General features: G+C 39.2%; 1 protein-coding gene across 28 annotated transcripts in view; it reads left to right on the forward strand.

Annotated features, from left to right (window-relative positions):
- Positions 1 to 16,691, forward strand: part of R3HDM2 (R3H domain containing 2) — a 148,564-nt gene that overhangs the window by 39,925 nt on the left and 91,948 nt on the right. For 24 of the 28 annotated variants that reach the window (XM_057556299.1, XM_057556295.1, XM_057556309.1 and 21 more), the window contains one exon: positions 2,700 to 2,767. The exons of 1 other annotated variant lie outside the window; for it this stretch is intronic. The gene's annotated coding sequence lies outside the window, so the exon portion shown is untranslated. Of the gene's footprint in view, positions 1 to 2,699; positions 2,768 to 5,786; positions 5,950 to 16,691 lie in introns of those variants that run through there. 3 more of the 28 variants (XM_057556298.1, XM_057556297.1, XM_057556302.1) reach the window with 2 other exon arrangements.

Below are 16,691 nucleotides of genomic sequence, written 5' to 3' on the forward strand. Positions count from 1 at the left end.
GATGACTGAACTAAATCTTCCTACTCCTGTGAGGTTATCTTTAAGGCGTTGGGAGTGCCTCACAGGACTCTTACTATGGTACTCTCACAGGTGTTTGCAGCTTCGTCAGATTAGCCTGGTGGTTCTGGTACGTGAGGCACTCCTCAGTGCAATACTAGTAGCCAGAGTTTTGGTAATTGCTGCTGCCTGAGAACATTGGATCTGAAACCCACAGACCTAGAGAACAGTGTTGCCAGATAAGATTGCCATCTTAATTTTCTGAGGGCAAATTTTACCTTCAGAGAAAGGAAGGGAGCTTTCTGAGAATACAAGGCAGATTGTTAGAATGTGGAAGAGAACATAGGGTTTTGAAGCCTGGCCATTTTACTGGCTGTAGAAATAACGTTTTTTGGGTTTTTTTTTTTGGTTTGTTTGTTTTTTTGGCTGCGTTGGGTCTTCGTTGCTGCGTGCAGGCTTTCTCTAGTTGCGGAGAGCGGGGGCTGCTCTTCGTTGTGGTGCGCAGGCTTCTCATTGCGTTGGCTTTTCTTGTTGCGGAACATGGCCTCTAGGCACGCGGGCTTCAGTAGTTGCAGCACACGGGCTCAGTAGTTGTGACTTGCGGGCTCTAGGACGCAGGCTCAGTAGTTGTGGTGCACGGGCTTAGTTGCTCCGCGGCATGTGGGATCTTCCTGGCCCAGGGATCGAACCCTTGTCCCCTACGTTGGCAGGTGGATTCTTAACCACTGCACCACCAGGGAAGTCCCTAGAAATAAGTTTTTAAAAACCTAACACCTTAGAGGTAGTACTTGGCTTTGTAAATGAAGCAAACAATTAGAAAACTGTTACAGTGCTTATTATATGTCAGACACTATTTGGCATTGGAGGCACATATGAACAAGACACATAAGATTTCTGCCCTCAAAGAGCTTACATTCTTGTTTGAGAAGATAGACAATTTTCAAATAAATCAATAAGATAATTACAGAGTATAGTGCTATGAAGAAGATTGATATGATGATGTGATTTGAGAGTAAGGGAGAAGGGGATACTTCAAATTGGGTGGTCAGACCTCTTCATAGTGACATATGAACTATTAATTGAAGGGAGGCAGAACCAGCATTTCCTGATGAAAGACAACTGTTTTGGGCAGGAGGAAAAACAAATACAAAGGACTTGTGGGAAGTATGTGGTTTGGTATGTTCAAGAGTAGGCAGGGGCCAGATTTTATAAGGCTCTGTAGACCTTGCTTGGGATGATGGGAAGCCACTGGTGGAAGGAAGCTGGTTGAGCAAGGAAGCTAAGTGATCGGAATTACGTGTTAAAAAGATCACTCATAACATAACATTGTAAATCAACTATACTTCAATTAAAAAAAAAAATCACTCTTGATTCTCTGGGGAGAACAGATAGCAGAGTGCCCAGAGCAGAAGTAGAATGATTAGTTAAGAGGCTATTGCATTTTATTAAAAAACTGCAATTATATGGAGGTAAAAGAGGATGGACGGCAGAAGGGAATTCAACTTCTTTCAGAAAGTATTTCACTTTTAATTTTGATAAGATTACAGATAGGGCAAGAAAACCATTATAGCAATAAGTACTAGTGTGTGCTTTGAATTATGTTGTTCTTGATTCTCTGACTCAGAGCTGGAGAGTGACTTTTTGGTGTGGCAAGGCTCTCAGCCTGAACCTACTCTGCTCACTTAAAAATCCCACACATCTGGGCATGACTTGAGGGCCTGTAGGGAAAGGCAACCCAGCCAGTAATTTCTTTGCATGAGGGAGAACAAGGCATTTCCTGGGGAAAAAATTCACCATGCAGCCATGTTTCAGGACCAAGATTGGCAGTGAAAAGGGGAAGGGCAATATCCTTTGGTCATCCCTCCCAATCCTAACCAAACTACCATACGTCTCTAATGCCAAAACCCTGAGAGGAAGGGGCCATAAAAAAACTAGAAGAGCTTTTTCATAGAAATCTGTGTAAGATATTGGGAAGGTGGACTTTTGATGTGATATCCACAGGATAGAGTTATAAGACAAAATTATAAGTTAGGGATACTCCTCACTGTGTAGAATGCAGTGGGGCTTAGGTTTTTTGGGCTTCCAAGAACACAGGCTGGCTTGCGCATATTAAGGGTTCCGGTGGTGGCACTCAGCACTCTGGGTTGTTGAAGTGGATTAAGCAGCAGCCAGCCCTCAGAGTCCTGTAAGAGCAATAATAATAAATATTGCAGTTGGAGTGAGGAAATATTAAATTATGTGTTTGTGATACTTATTTCTACTCATAGAAGAAAATTCTGTCTCTGACCTCTGCTTTTGCTTTGCACCTACCAAGAGATATTCTAGATCTGCTAGCTCAGTTTCTAGATTTGTCTTGTGTGGAAGGATAATGGGTAAAAAACAGCTGAAGAATTTCAAGGAGTAAGACTGGATGATTTGTTTGTATTAGAAAGGGGACCGGGAACTGCTTATAAGTAGAGGGGATCAACAGAGGGGAGAGAGCCAAATGAATAGTGTTTTATTGTGAATTGAGAGTAGAGATGGATATAGGGGGTTCAGCACAAGGTGTAGGATTATAAGAAATATTGTGAGCAAAAGGAATTGGGAAAGAAGATATTAAGAAGCTGATTTGAAATAGATCTTTTTATTTTCTTTGAGAGTCTCAATATATTAAGATTGAAATTGCTTTTAACTTACCTTTTTTTTTTTTTTTTTTTTTGGAGGTCAGACTTGTTACTTATATGTGACGCCATTCCAGCACTGGACTCATGGAGGCTGAACATTTATTCAGGTAATAATAGATAACATTTATGGAATACTTCTTATGTGCCAGGCAACAAACTAAGTGCTTTACCCTTGATCTCATTTAATCCTCACACAATCTCATAAGGTTGGGAGTGTTACTGCACCCATTTAATAGATGAAGAGATTGAGACTCACAGTATATCAAGATTGAATTAATCTGAATTAAAAAATGGAAAAAGGCTACTGTAATAGTCAAAGTGAGAGATGATGGTAGCTTGGGTTAGGTGATGTCATTTCTTACCTGGCATAAATATCATGAATGTAAAATGGTTTTGATTGGCTATACTTCACCCTCATTTCCATAACTTTTCCTCATTGCTGAATACATCATGCTTTTAGTTTGTCTTTTTTTTTTGGCTGCGTTGGGTCTTCGTTGTTGTGCATGGGCTTTCTCTAGTTGCGGTGAGCAGGGGCTACTCTTCGTTGTGGTGTGCGGGCTTCTCATTGCGGTGGCTTCTCGTTGCGGAGCACGGGCTCTAGGCGTGTGGGCTTCAGTAGTTGCAGCACACGGGCTCAGTAGTTGTGGCAGGCGGGCCCTAGAGCATGCAGGCTTCAGCAGTTGTGGCACGTGGGCTCAGTAGTTATGGCGCGCAGGCTCTAGAGCACAGGCTCAGTAGTTGTGGCACATGGGCTTAGCCTGCTCCACAGCATGTGGGATCCTCCCGGACCAGGGATCGAACCCTTGTCCCCTGCATTAGCAGGAGGATTCTTAACCACTGCACCACCAGGAAAGTCCTTTTAGTTTGTCTTTAAAACAGTGGAAATATCTTTTGGTAAAGAAAAATTCAGCTTAGGGTTTTTTTTTTTTTTTTTTTTTTGGCTGTGTTAGGTCTTCGTTGCTGTGCGTGGACTTTCTCTAGTTGTGGCGAGTGAGGGCTACTCTTCATTGCGGTGTGCGGGCTTCTCATTGCAGTGGCTTCTCTTGTTGCAGAGCACGGGCTCTAGGCGCACGGGCTTCAGTAGTTGTGGCATGTGGGCTCAGTAGTTGCGGCTCGCGGGCTGTAGAGTGCAGGCTCAGTAGTTGTGGTGCATGGGCTTAGTTGCTCTGCAGCACGTGGGATCTTCCTGGACTAGGGCTCGGACCCGTGTCCCCTGCATTGGCAGGCAGATTCTTAACCACTGCGCCAGGAGGGAAGCCCCAGCTTAGGGTTTTTAACCTTAAAGCTTTTTGAAGTTTTTAGAAAGTAGATAAAAAGCTTTGCAATAGTTTATATTTTTTGAGTAAATATCTACAAAAGGTAGATATCTATAATTGAGGAATTCTTAAGAGGTGATTAATATAGATAATAGAGTTTTTTTTGTTGATTTCATCACGCTTGAGATACTATTTACAAGTATTTTCAAGTTTAAGGAACCTTATTAGGGTTTCTTGTAGGAGCTTTTTTTGGTGTATCTAAATGCTTGTTTACAGATTACATTAATTGTAGTACTTGCCAGAACTGGCAGGGTGTCTAGCACTACCGACTGAAGATCAGTCAAAAATGAAGATTGAGCATCTCTGAAATTATAATGTAGGTTAATGGAAGTTTCTTTTTTTTAAAATATTATTTATGTATTTGGCTGCATCGGGTCTTAGTTGCAGCGCGCAGGCTCTTCGTTGCAGCGCGCGGGCTTCTCTCTATCTGTGGTGTGCGGGCTTCAGAGCGCGTGGGCTCAGTAGTTGTGGTGCGTAGCCTTAGTTGCCCCATGGCATATGGGATCTTAGTTCCCCGACCAGGGATCGAACCCATGTCCCCTGCATTGGAAGGCGGATTCTTAACTACTGGACCCCAGGGAAGTCCCCCGGAAGTATTTTTTTTTAATTTTTAAAAATTTATTTATTATTTTTGACTGCATTGGGTCTTCGTTGCTGCATGTGGGCTTTTCTTTAGTTGCAGCGAGCAGGGGCTATTCTTCGTTGCGGTGTATGGGCTTCTCAAAGCAGTGGCTTCTCTTGTTGCGGAGCACAGACTCTAGGCACGCAGGCTTCAGTAGTTGTGGCAAGTGGGCTCAGTAGTTGTGGCCCGTGGGCTCTAGAGCGCAGGCTCAATAGTTGTGGTGCACAGGCTTAGTCATTCCGCGGCATGTGGGATCTTCCCGGACCAGGGATCGAACCCGTGTCCCTTGCATTGGCAGGCAGATTCTTAACCACTGCGCCACCAGAGAAGTCGTGGAAGTATTTTTAAGTTCACAAAAATTCAAATTTATATGCTACTTTGAGTGGTTCTCCATGTTTAATGTTGCCAGGAGTTGCCTGTACACTCAGCAAGGTAAAGTAAAACCGCTTTATTACTACCTTATCAATTATTGAGTTGCCAGCATGCGTACATTGCCCTATCATATTTTCAAAAAAGAGCTTAATTGAGGCTTTTAATAATTGACATACAGTAAACTGTACATATTAAAACGTACAATTTGTTAAGTTTTGACATGTGTTCACTGTAAAACTGTCATGCCAATCAAGACATAATGAAGGTCTCACGAGCCCCTCGCCCCCTTCCCCCTCCCGGCCCCAACACCTTGGACCCCGGGACCACGCCCCTCCCTGCCCCCAGGCTCCCACTCCCTGAGGAATTTCTACACCGGGGTGTCCCAGCCCGGCCGCGGGGAGCCCCCCTTCATCTCTGTCGGCTATGTGGACAACACGCAGTTCATGCGGTTCGACAGCGACGCCCCGAATCCGAGGATGGAGCCGCGGATGCCATGGGTGGAGCAGGAGGGGCCGGAGTATTGGGATCGGAACTCGGGGATCTACAAGCACCACGCACAGACTTTCCGAGTGAACCTGAACACCCTGCGCGGCTACTACAACCAGAGCGAGGCCGAACCTCTTCAGCCCACCGTCCTCATGGCATCATTGTTGGCCTGGTTCTCTTGGTGGTCACTGGAGCTGTGGTGGCTGGAGCTGTGATCTGGAGGAAGAAGCACTCAGGCAGCGACAGTGCCCAGGGCTGTGATGTTATCTTTCACCAGTCCTAAAGCGCTGTTTCCTGGATTATTCTTTCCATCTTTTCCAAAAAACCAAAAACTGGAAAGGAACAAGGATTAAACCCTGGAAGTCCCAGTGCTACGTGATCTGATCAGACCGCACACCTGAGCAGACTGCAGAGTTTTGGCACTGCGTCTAGACAGCACAGAGACCAGGGAGTCCTAAACTTTAATTTGCATAAGAATCATCGGGACATCTTGGTAAGATTCAGAAGGTCTGTAGTAGGGCATGGGATTCTGTATTATAACAAGGTTGGTGCTGATTCTGCTTTCAGATCACATTTAGTAGCAAGAACGTAGACCAGGATTCCCACGTGGCTGTGCACCAGCCTCACCTGTAGGGCTTGTTGAATAAGCAAATCTTGGGCTCCGTGCCCAGCATCCTGAGATGGTGGGTCTGGGAAGAAGCCTGAGTATTTTGCAGCAATCCTTACAAGCAATCTTGGGATTCAGCCGGATTGGGAACGACTGAGGTCAGTGATCAGAGAGCGCTCAGGTTGGGGAGGAGCCTTAAATCCACACTTAAACCTTGTTTTTTCCTGGGAAGAAAAGAGCAAGACGTATGCTGGAGACACATGTTGGTTTTTCTACCCTGGGGTATGTAGCCAGGTGGAAGACTGACGAAGTGTTATCAGCTCAAGATAATGAAAATCTATGAATCCTTGCTCTCTGAAACTATTCCCTGGATGGATTTCTCACTCATTCCTTGGTATAAACAATGGAATACAAAAAAAAAAAAAGACATAATGAACATATTTGTCACCTCCACAAGTTTTCTTATCCCCATTTGTTATCCTTCTCCCAACCTCTGTGGTCTCCTGGCAACCACTGATCAATTTTCAGTCACTATAGAGTAGTTTGCATTGTCTAGAATTTTATATAAAGGGAATCATAAAGTGTATACTCTCATATATACTTATTTTTGGTTTGGCTTTTTTTATCAAGCTAATTATTTTGAGATTCATCTATGTTGTTGCATGTATCAATAGTTATTCCTTTTTATTGCTGAGTAGTGATCTTTTGTACAGCTGTAACACAATTTGTTCATGCATTCACTTACTGATGGACATTTGGGTTTATTCCGGTTTTTGGCAGTTACAGATAAAATTATGCTATGAATATTTGTGTACAAATCTTTGTATGGACATATACTTGATTTTTCCCTCCAAGTTAATTTTTCTTTATTTTTTTTCTTTTTTTTTGACGTGAATTCACGTAGCGTACAATTAACAATTTTAAAGTGTACAGTTCATTGGTATTTAGTATATTTAGTGTTCTGCAATCACAAGCACTTTCTAGATCCAAAACTTTTTCATTATTGCATAAACCACCCCATGCCCATTAACTAATCATTCCCCATTCTCTCTTCCCCCCATCCCTTGGTAACTTCTAATCTGCTTTCTGTCTCTATGGATTTGCCTAGTCTGGATATATAATATAAAAGAAATCAGACAATATGTGAACTTTTGTGATTGGCTTCTTTCATTTAGCATAATGTTTTCATGGTTCATCCAAGTTTTAGCATGTATCAGTACTTTGTTCTTTTTTTTTGGGTGCGCCATGTGGCTTGCGGGATCTCAGTCCCCCCACCAGGAATTGAACCTGGGCCATGACAGTGAAAACCTGGAATCCTAACTACTAGGCCACCAGGCAACTCCCAGTACTTTGTTCTTTTTTATGGCTGAATAATATTCTGTTGTGTGGTGGATATATCACATTTTGTTTATCCATTCATCAGTTAGTGGACTTTTAGGTTGTTTCCACTTTGGGGTACTGTGAATAATGCTGCTATGAACAATTATGTACAAGTTTTTGTGTGGAAATATGTTTTCATTTCTCTTGACTATAAACCTAGAAGTCTAATGCCTGGATCATATGGTAACTGTATGTTTAACTTTCTGAGGAACTGTCAAACTGCTTTAAAAGTGGTTGCATGATTTTACATTCCCACCGACAATGTTTGAGAGTACCAATTTGTCTATCATCATCAAACGTCTTATTGTCTGTCTTTTTGAGTCCAGCCATCCTAGTGGGTGTGAAGTAGTATCTCATTATGGTTTTGATTTGCATTTTCCTGGTGACTAGTGATGTTGAGCATCTTTTCACGTACAAATTGGCCATTTGTATATCTTTTTTGGAAAAATGTATATTTATTTAAATCCTTTGCCTTTTAAAAAATTGGATAACTTGTCTTTTTATTATTGAGTTGTAAGAGTTCTGGGTACAAGTTCCTTATCAGATGTATGCTTTGCAAATATTTCTTCCATAGGTTGTTTTTTCACTTTCTTGATGGTATTGTTTATAGACAAAAGTTTTAAATTTGATTAAGTCCACTGAATCTATTTTTTTCTTTAAGAGTTTTATGGTTTTAGCTCTTACATTTAGGTCTGTGATCCATTTTGAGTTAATTTTTGTGTATGGTGTGAGGTATGGTTCCAACTTTTTCTTTTATATATAGATATCCACTTGTCTTATTACTGCATGTTGAAAAGACTGTCTTTGGCCTATTTGATTGTCTTGGCACCCTTGTCAAAAATCAGTCGACCGTAAATGTAAGGATTTATTTCTGGACTTTCAATGCTATTCCACTACAATACTGTTTTGATTACTGTAGCTTTGTGTAGTTAGTTGAACTTGGGAAATATGAGTCCTCCAATTTTGTTGTTCTTTTTTAAGATTATGTTGTTTATTCTAGGTCCCTTGCATTTCCATGTGAATTTTAGGATCAGTTTGTCATTTTATGCAAAAAAAAAGCCAGCCGGGATTTTGATAGGGATTGCTTTGAATCTGTAGATCAGTTTTGGGAGTGTTACCATCTTAGCAGTAAGTCTTCCAATTGATGCACATAGGATGGATTTACTCTTATTTAGATATTATTTCATTTCTATCAATAATAGTTCGTGATTTTCAATATACAAGTTACATTTTTTTAACTCTACCCCATTACACTTCTTCTGTTAAATTTATAACTAAGTATTATTTTTGTTACTATTGTAAATTTTTCCCCCCTTAACTTCACTTTTGAGTTGTTCATTGCTTGTGTATAGAAATACAATCAATTTTTGTATATTGACCTTGTATCTTGCAACCTTGTTGAACTTGTTTATTAGTTTTTAGTGGATTCCTTACGATTGTCTAGATACAGGATCTTGTCATCTGCAAATAGAGATCGTTTTTACTTCTTTTCCAGTCTGGATGCCTTTTCTTTCTTCGTAATGCCTCATTGCCTTAGCTAGAACCTCCAGTGCAAAAGTTTATGTCTTTGTCTTGTTACTGAGCTTAGGATAAATGCATTCAGTCTTTAAGTAGGATGTTATTTTTGGGGTTTTGCAGATTCCTTTTATGAAATTGAGTTATTTCCTTAGTGGTCCTGGGGATTACAATTGACATCTTAATTTATAACAAGGTAGTTTAATTTAATACCAACTCAGTTACAGTCGTGTGCAAAACTTTGTGTCTGTATAGCTCTGTTCCCTCTTCTCTCTTTTGTTCTATTACATACAGATTACATCTTTGTACATTGTGTGCCCATCAACACAGGTTTATAATCATAGCTTTATTTAGTTGTCTTTTAAATCAGATAGACAAAGAGTTACAAACAAAACATTTATTTGTACTGTCTTTTACATTTACCTATATAGTTACTTTTACCAGTACTTTTAATTTTTTTGTTTGGATTTGAGATACTGCCTTAGAGTCCTTTTATTTCAGCCTGAGTGACTGTCTTTAGTATTTCTTGTAAACTAGATCTGCTAGTGATGAGTTCTTTCATTTTTATCTAGGAATGTCTTAATTTCTCCTTTGTTTTTGAAGGATAGCTTTGCTGGAGATAGAATTCTTGGTTGATAGTCTTTTTCTTTCAGCACTTTGAATAAATCTTCCATTGCCTTCTGACCTCCATGGTTTTTGATGAGCTTCCTGGATTTGCAGATTTAGTGTTTGAGAAAAATTTGGCCATTATTTCATTAAATATCCTTTCTCTCTTGTCATGGGACTCCCAATATGAATTGTTAGGCTTTGTTCTGAGGCTTTGTTCATTTTTCTTTATTCTTTTTTCTTTCTGTTCCTCAGACAGATCTAGCCTAATTGACCTAGCTTCAAGTTTGTTGATTATTCCTTCTTCCTGCTCAGGTCTTGTGTTGAACTCTCTACTGATGTTTTTCATTTCCATTATTGTAGTTTCCAACTCCAAAATTTCCATTTGTGGTTCCTTTTTGTAATTTCTGTCTTTCTATTAATATTCTATTTTTGGTGAGATATTTTTCTCATACTTTTTCTTTAGTACTTTAGTCATAGTTATCTTAACTTTTTTGATTTTTTTTCCTCCCTCCCTCTTTCCTTTTTTGATCTTATTTAAAATGGCTGATCTTATTTTAAAAGTCTATCTAAATCCAGTGTTTAGGCTCCCTAAGTGACTTTCTGTTGACTGCCATTTTTCCTTGTGGGCCATACATTCTGCTTCAAGGAAATGTTGTTATATTGCTTCTTGTATAGTATAAGATTTTACAATACTGTACTTCTGTTTCTTCCCTCCTGGGCATACATTTACTTGTATATATAAATTGTACAATATATTTTAAATTATTCTTGCTTTGAATAGTTGAGTATTTTAAAAAGATATTTAAATAACGAAGAAAGAGTTTTATCTATTTACCCACATTGTTACCACTTATGCTCTTAACTCCTTTATGTAGATCCAGATTTTCATCTGTTATCATATTCATTCATCTTGAAGGACTAGTACAGGTCTGCTGGTGATGAATTCTTTCAGCTTTTGTATGTCTGAAAAGTTTTATTTATTTTAAATAAAAAAGTTTTATTTTATTTACTTTATTTTGCCTTCATTTTTGAAAGATATTTTCTGTGAGTATAGAATTTTTGGTTGACAGTTTTTTTTTTCTTTCAGTCCTTTAAGATACCACTCCATTGTCTTCTGACTTGAATAGTTTCCAGCGAGAATTCTGTTGTTATCTTCATCTTTGTTCCTCTATAGATAATAAGTCCTTTTTCTCTGGCTACTTTTTTTTTTATTAATTTATTTTATTTGTTTATTTTTGGCTGCATTGCATCTTTGTTGCTGCACATGGATTTTCTCTAGTTGCAGCGAGCGGGGGCTACTCTTTGTTGCAGTGTGCCGGCTTCTCATTGCGGTGGCTTCTCTTGTTGCAGAGCACAGGCTCTAGGCGCTCGGGCTTCAGTAGTTGTGGCATGCGGGCTCAGTAGTTGTGGCTTGTGGACTCTAGAGCACAGGCTCAGTAGTTGTGGTGCACTGGCTTAGTTGCTCCGCGGCACGTGGGATCTTCCCGGACCGACTCGAGCCCATGTTCCCTGCATTGGCAGGCAGACTCTTAACCACTGCACCACCAGGGAAGCCACTTCTCTGGCTACTTTTAAGATTTACTCTGTATTACTCGTTTTAGGTAGTTTGGTAATGAGGTGTTTTGTTCTTTGAGCTTCTTGGATCTGTGTATTTATAGTTTTATTCCAATTTGGAAACTTTTAAGTTATTGTTTCTGTAATATTTTTTTCCTCTCTCTTCTTTGGAGATACCACTGACACATGTGTTAGGTAATTTGAAATTATTCCACAGTTCACTGGTAATTTGTTCATTTTATTTAGTTTTTTCCCCTGATGTATTCTGTTGTAATTTCTAATCTGCTGTTAGTCTTACATAGTGTAGTTTTATCTCTAACATATCAGAGATTTTTTTTACTTCTTCTAACATGCCTACTTTTTCCTTTCGATTTTTGCATATATGGAATGCAGTTATAATAACTTTCTAAATATCTTTCTTTACTATTTCTATAATCTGTATTGTTTCTCAGTCATTTATCTTAACTTTTCATTATGAAATAAGTATAATTTATAAGAAGTTGTACATGTTCCATGTGTTTTTCACCCATTTTCTCCCAGTGGTAACGCTTGTATAATTATAGGACAATATCAAAACTAGGAAATTGATATTGGTACAGTCTTCAGAGTTTATTCATATCTGACCAGTTTTACATCTACTCCTGTGTGTGTGTGTGTGTGTGTGTAGTTCTATGGAATTTCATCATGTGTGAATTTGTATATCTACAGCCACCATCAAAGTACAGAACAGTTTTATTCAAACAAGAATTTTTCTTGTTGCCCTTTTTTTTTTCTTTTGGCTGCACCACGCATCATCGGGGATCTTAGTTCCCCGACCAAGGATCAAACCCGTGCCCCCTGCATTGGGAGCATGGAGTCTTAACCACTGGACCACCAGCGAAGTCCTTGTTGCCCTTTTATAACCACTCCTATCCTACCTACCTCCACCCCACTCATAAACCTGTAACCCTGGCAACCACTAATCTGTTCTCCATCTCTATAATATTGTCATTTCAAAATGTTATTTAAATGGAATCATACAGTATATAACCCTTTAAGGTTGACTTTTTTTTGCCCCCACTCAGCATAATTCCCTTGAGGTCCATATAAGTTGTATATGTGTGTGTGTATCAATAGTTTGTACCCTTTTATTGCTGAGTAGTGTTCCATGGTATGGCTATCCCAAGTCTGTTTAAGCATTCACCTGTTGAAGGACTTCTGTATTGGTTCCGGTTTTGGGCTATTATGAATAAAGCTACTGTGAACATTCACATACAGGTTTTTGTGTAAACATAAGTTTTTATTTTTCTGGAATAAAGGTCCAAGAGTACAGTTGCTGGGTGGCATGGTAATTGCATATTTCATTTAATAAGAAACTGCCAGACTTTCTTCTAGAGTGGCTTTGCCATGTTACATTCCTACCAGCTATGTATGAGTGATTTAGTTTCTTTGCATCCTTGCCAACATTTGGTATTGACAGTTTTTTTGTTTTGTTTCGTTTTTTTTGGCCATGCTGCGCAGCTTGTGGGATTTTAGTTCCCTGATCAGTGAATGAACCCAGGCCCTTGGCAGTGAGAGCATGGAATCCTAACCACTGGACCACCAGGGAATTCCAAACAGTATTTTTTTTTTTTTTACTTGATTTTATTTATTTATTTATTTATTTTTGGCTGTGTTGGGTCTTCGGTTCGTGCGAGGGCTTTCTCCAGTTGCGGCAAGCGGGGGCCACTCTTCATCGCGGTGCGGGGACCGCTCTTCATCGCGGTGCGCGGGCCTTTCTCTATCGCGGCCCCTCCCGTCGCGGGGCACAGGCTCCAGACGCGCAGGCTCAGCAATTGTAGCTCACGGGCCCAGCCGCTCCGTGGCATGTGGGATCTTCCCAGACCAGGGCTCGAACCCGTGTCCCCTGCATTAGCAGGCAGATTCTCAACCACTGCGCCACCAGGGAAGCCCCCAAACAGTATTTTTTATTTTAGCCATTATGATAGGTATGCAGTGATATCTCATTTTGATTTTAATTTGTATTTCTCTAATGGCTAATGATTTCAAATATGTCTGTTCATGTCTTTTGCCCATTTTCTATTTGGATTGTTTGTTTCTTTACTGTTGAGTTTTGAGAATTCTTTATATATTCTGTATACAAGTCTTTTGTTGGATATGTGGTTTGCAGATATTTCTCCAGTCTGTGGCTTACTCTCTTCTATGAACTCTAGACTCCTTTGCTCTCTCAGACTTTCACTCCTGTGTTCTCCACTTAGGGAGCATGTTGGAGCATGCCTAGGTTCCCCTTAGACTCCCTCTTTTGACATTTCTTGGAAACTCTCCCTAGGCATTAAACTTGGGTAATCATAGAGCTTACCTTATTTGTTTCCCATCTCTGAGGAATCATTGTCCTTCATTACCTGTTGTCCAGTGTCTTAAACACCAGTGTTTCACACATTTGTCTGGTTTTTTATTGTTTCTTCCAGGAAGATAAACATCATCCCTGTTATTCCAAGTTAGTCAGAAGTGAGATCCCCACCCCAACCCCCAGAGTTTTCAATAACATTAGGAACATCCACTGTTATTAACTACTGTCCCCAAATTCCTTCCTTTCTTAAGTTGTTTTAAAAAAAGGGCCAGTTGGGGGGTGAGGTGGGAATGGAGGCTAAATATAACTCAGACAAAAAGATACTTCTGATGTTGTTCAGTGTCTTTTGAAGCCCAGCTACTTTCGGAAGTTTGCAAATCAATCAGATAGATACAGGCTTAAAGCTAGAAATAGGTCAGCTACCATAGCACACAATGATGGTGGGAAAAGATTTTTGTGACAGCTTGTGTGTGATAATATATCCTTTCTTGTTCAGGATTCTCTTTGAATGTAATGCTAGATTCTGGGTGTTTTCAAATGCCTTTTCTCTATTCTTATCCTTATAGTCCTTTCCTTAAAAGAATAACCATATTTTTAAAATTACATTTTCCTTTATTTAAAGGGTAGAGTTAACCAGTTAAAGCAGCCTTTTCCAGCCTAGGTACATCTAGCTAGGTAATTCTCCTTTGACCTTTATTATTAGTTTTGGAGCTTATCTCAGAGTTAATGGTGATTTAATATATATACAAGTATTTCTTAAAGATTTCTCTCTGCATTTCAAAGCTGTGCTTATCTATGTAAAAATTCAGAGAGATAAGTATTGTCACAGGATCACATGGCTAGTAGCTATCAAACACTTGAAGAAAATATTTCTTTGGAGTTATTTTGTGGAATTAGGACACATTTCAGTAATTAGGTAACTGAGCTCTGGGAATCTGCTAGAGCCACCTTTAGAATAGAGCTGCCTCTGCTTATGCTAGTCTCATCAGGAAAGTTTTATTTCTATTCCCAGTCTATTGTTTCTGCTGATGAACAAGGGCATAGCTTGGTATATTATTAGTCAGCTGTTTTTCCGCAGTGTGTATCATGATGCCTCGCACACAATGGTTACTCACAGAGTATTTGTTGCATGAATGAATGAATGCCTCTTCCTTGAGTCACTGCTTCAGTCAGTTCCCTTCATATATTTCATCCAGGATCTTTCTTTTCTTTCCATCTCTATCCTTTTGGTCATTTTTTTGTTTGCATTTCCTCCAGAGGGTGAACAAAGAAGGCAAAGAAGATGAACCTGGAATCATTTCATTCTTTATGAGTAACTCGGATAAGAAAAAAGTATTGTATGAGAAGAAATTGAAACTCCTGGCTAAAATGAGAGTTTTGAGTTAATACTGGATTTCGTTTATCTTTTCTGTCTTTCCCTGGCATTACTAATGATGGATTGGTGTTTTGCTTTTCTTCAAAGCCCTGAACAGCTTTCTCTTTAATTATAGCTAGTGATATGCTCCTTTAGTTTTCATTTTTATTTCTAATTTTTCTTACTTTTCCTCTGTATGGAGTTCTCTTCCTCTTCTTTATTCCTTAAATATTGGTGTGTCCTGAGGCCTATGCTCACCTCTCTAGTCTTTTCTGTGGTTAATCTGACACTGTTCTCACCATGCACTCTCCTTTTAAAATCCAAGGTTTCGACTTCTGCCACAGTTTGGTGGTCTAGATATCCAGTTCCATCAGTGTAACTGCCTGTTGGGCACTTTGATTATGTCAGCTTGTGGGCACATCACATTTACCATGTTTTAAACAGAACTTTATTATCTTTTTTTTCCCCAAACTGGTTTCTCCTTCAGTATTCGTATCTCAGTGGTGGAAATGTCTACACCAATTGTTCTCAAACTTTTTGGTATCATAATCTCTGTGTACTCTTAAAAATTACTGAGGCCTCCAAAAGAGCTTTTGTTTTATATAGGTTATAACTATCAATATTAATGTATTAGAAATTAAAACTGAGAAATTTAAAAAACATTAATTCATTTAAAAATGATAATAAATCCATTACATGTTAACATAAAAGTGAATTAAAAAAAATCTTTTCCCCATAACAACAGCAACAAAATTTATGAGAAATGTGTCATTGTTTTTAATTTTTGCAAATAATTTAGTGTTGGGGTTAATAGAATACAGATGAATTCTCGTATCTGCCTTTCATTCAGTTAGTTGTGATATTACATGTCATGTAGCTTCTGGAAAATGCTCCTGTGTATCTTTGAGGGCATGAGAGTGAAAGGGGTGAATAAGGTCTTAACCAAAACCATTATTATAAAAATGGTTTTGACCTTGCATATCCCATGAAAAAGTCTTGGAGCTTCCCAGGGGTCCCAGGCCACACTTTGATAACTCCTTTTCTCTCTGGTTGCCTGGGTGTTCTCTTAGGCTTCTCTTCTCCCAACCATCACACATACCTCCTGTGTCACCAAGTCTTAATGATTCTACCTCCTTAATGCCTCTTGGGTCAGAGTCCCCTCATTCTACAGCCAGAATGCTTATCTCATCTTTTCCCTACTTGGTATCTCTGCCTCTATTTTATCTTCTTTCTAACCCATCCACATTGTAGCAAAAATAGATTCTAAAATAGAAATATGATCATATAACTACTTTCTGAAAGTCCTTTACAAGTTTCCCATTGCTTTAGTTAGTACACAAGATGTTTTATGATCCTGTTTCCACTAACCTCTAGCTTCTTCTCCAAACAGTTTTCTGTGAGTACCTTATACTATAGCTTTCTTTACGCAATACTTGCAGTCCTGAGAAAGCATCATGGTGACCCATACATCTGTGTTAATGATATTATTGGGTTCACACTATGTTCCTGGCACTGTTCTAAGTACTTTACATATATTATCTCATTTAATCTTTACACAGTCTTCCAAAAGAAGTACTTTTACCATTTTATTTTGTAGATGAGGAAACTGGGATTTAAAGAGTGAAGTAACTTTCCTCAGATCATCCAGTTGTTAAATATGGAATCTAAGTCTGTTTGTCCACTTCTCTATTTGGCTAAATACTGTTTGTCCTTGAGGATTATTAGGCTTAAGCATCCCCTCCTTCTGGAAGCCTTTCCTCCAGTGTGATTTAGATGACTGTTCCTTCTGTTTCTATTTAACCTTGTGAGCAGCTCTAGCTAGCATTTAACATATTAGAATTTACTTATTTGTCACCTGCATGATTGATTTTCCTGGTAGGTACAGGA

This window comes from Balaenoptera acutorostrata, chromosome 11 (genome assembly GCF_949987535.1).
Source record: "Balaenoptera acutorostrata chromosome 11, mBalAcu1.1, whole genome shotgun sequence".
Lineage (NCBI taxonomy): Eukaryota > Metazoa > Chordata > Mammalia > Artiodactyla > Balaenopteridae > Balaenoptera > Balaenoptera acutorostrata.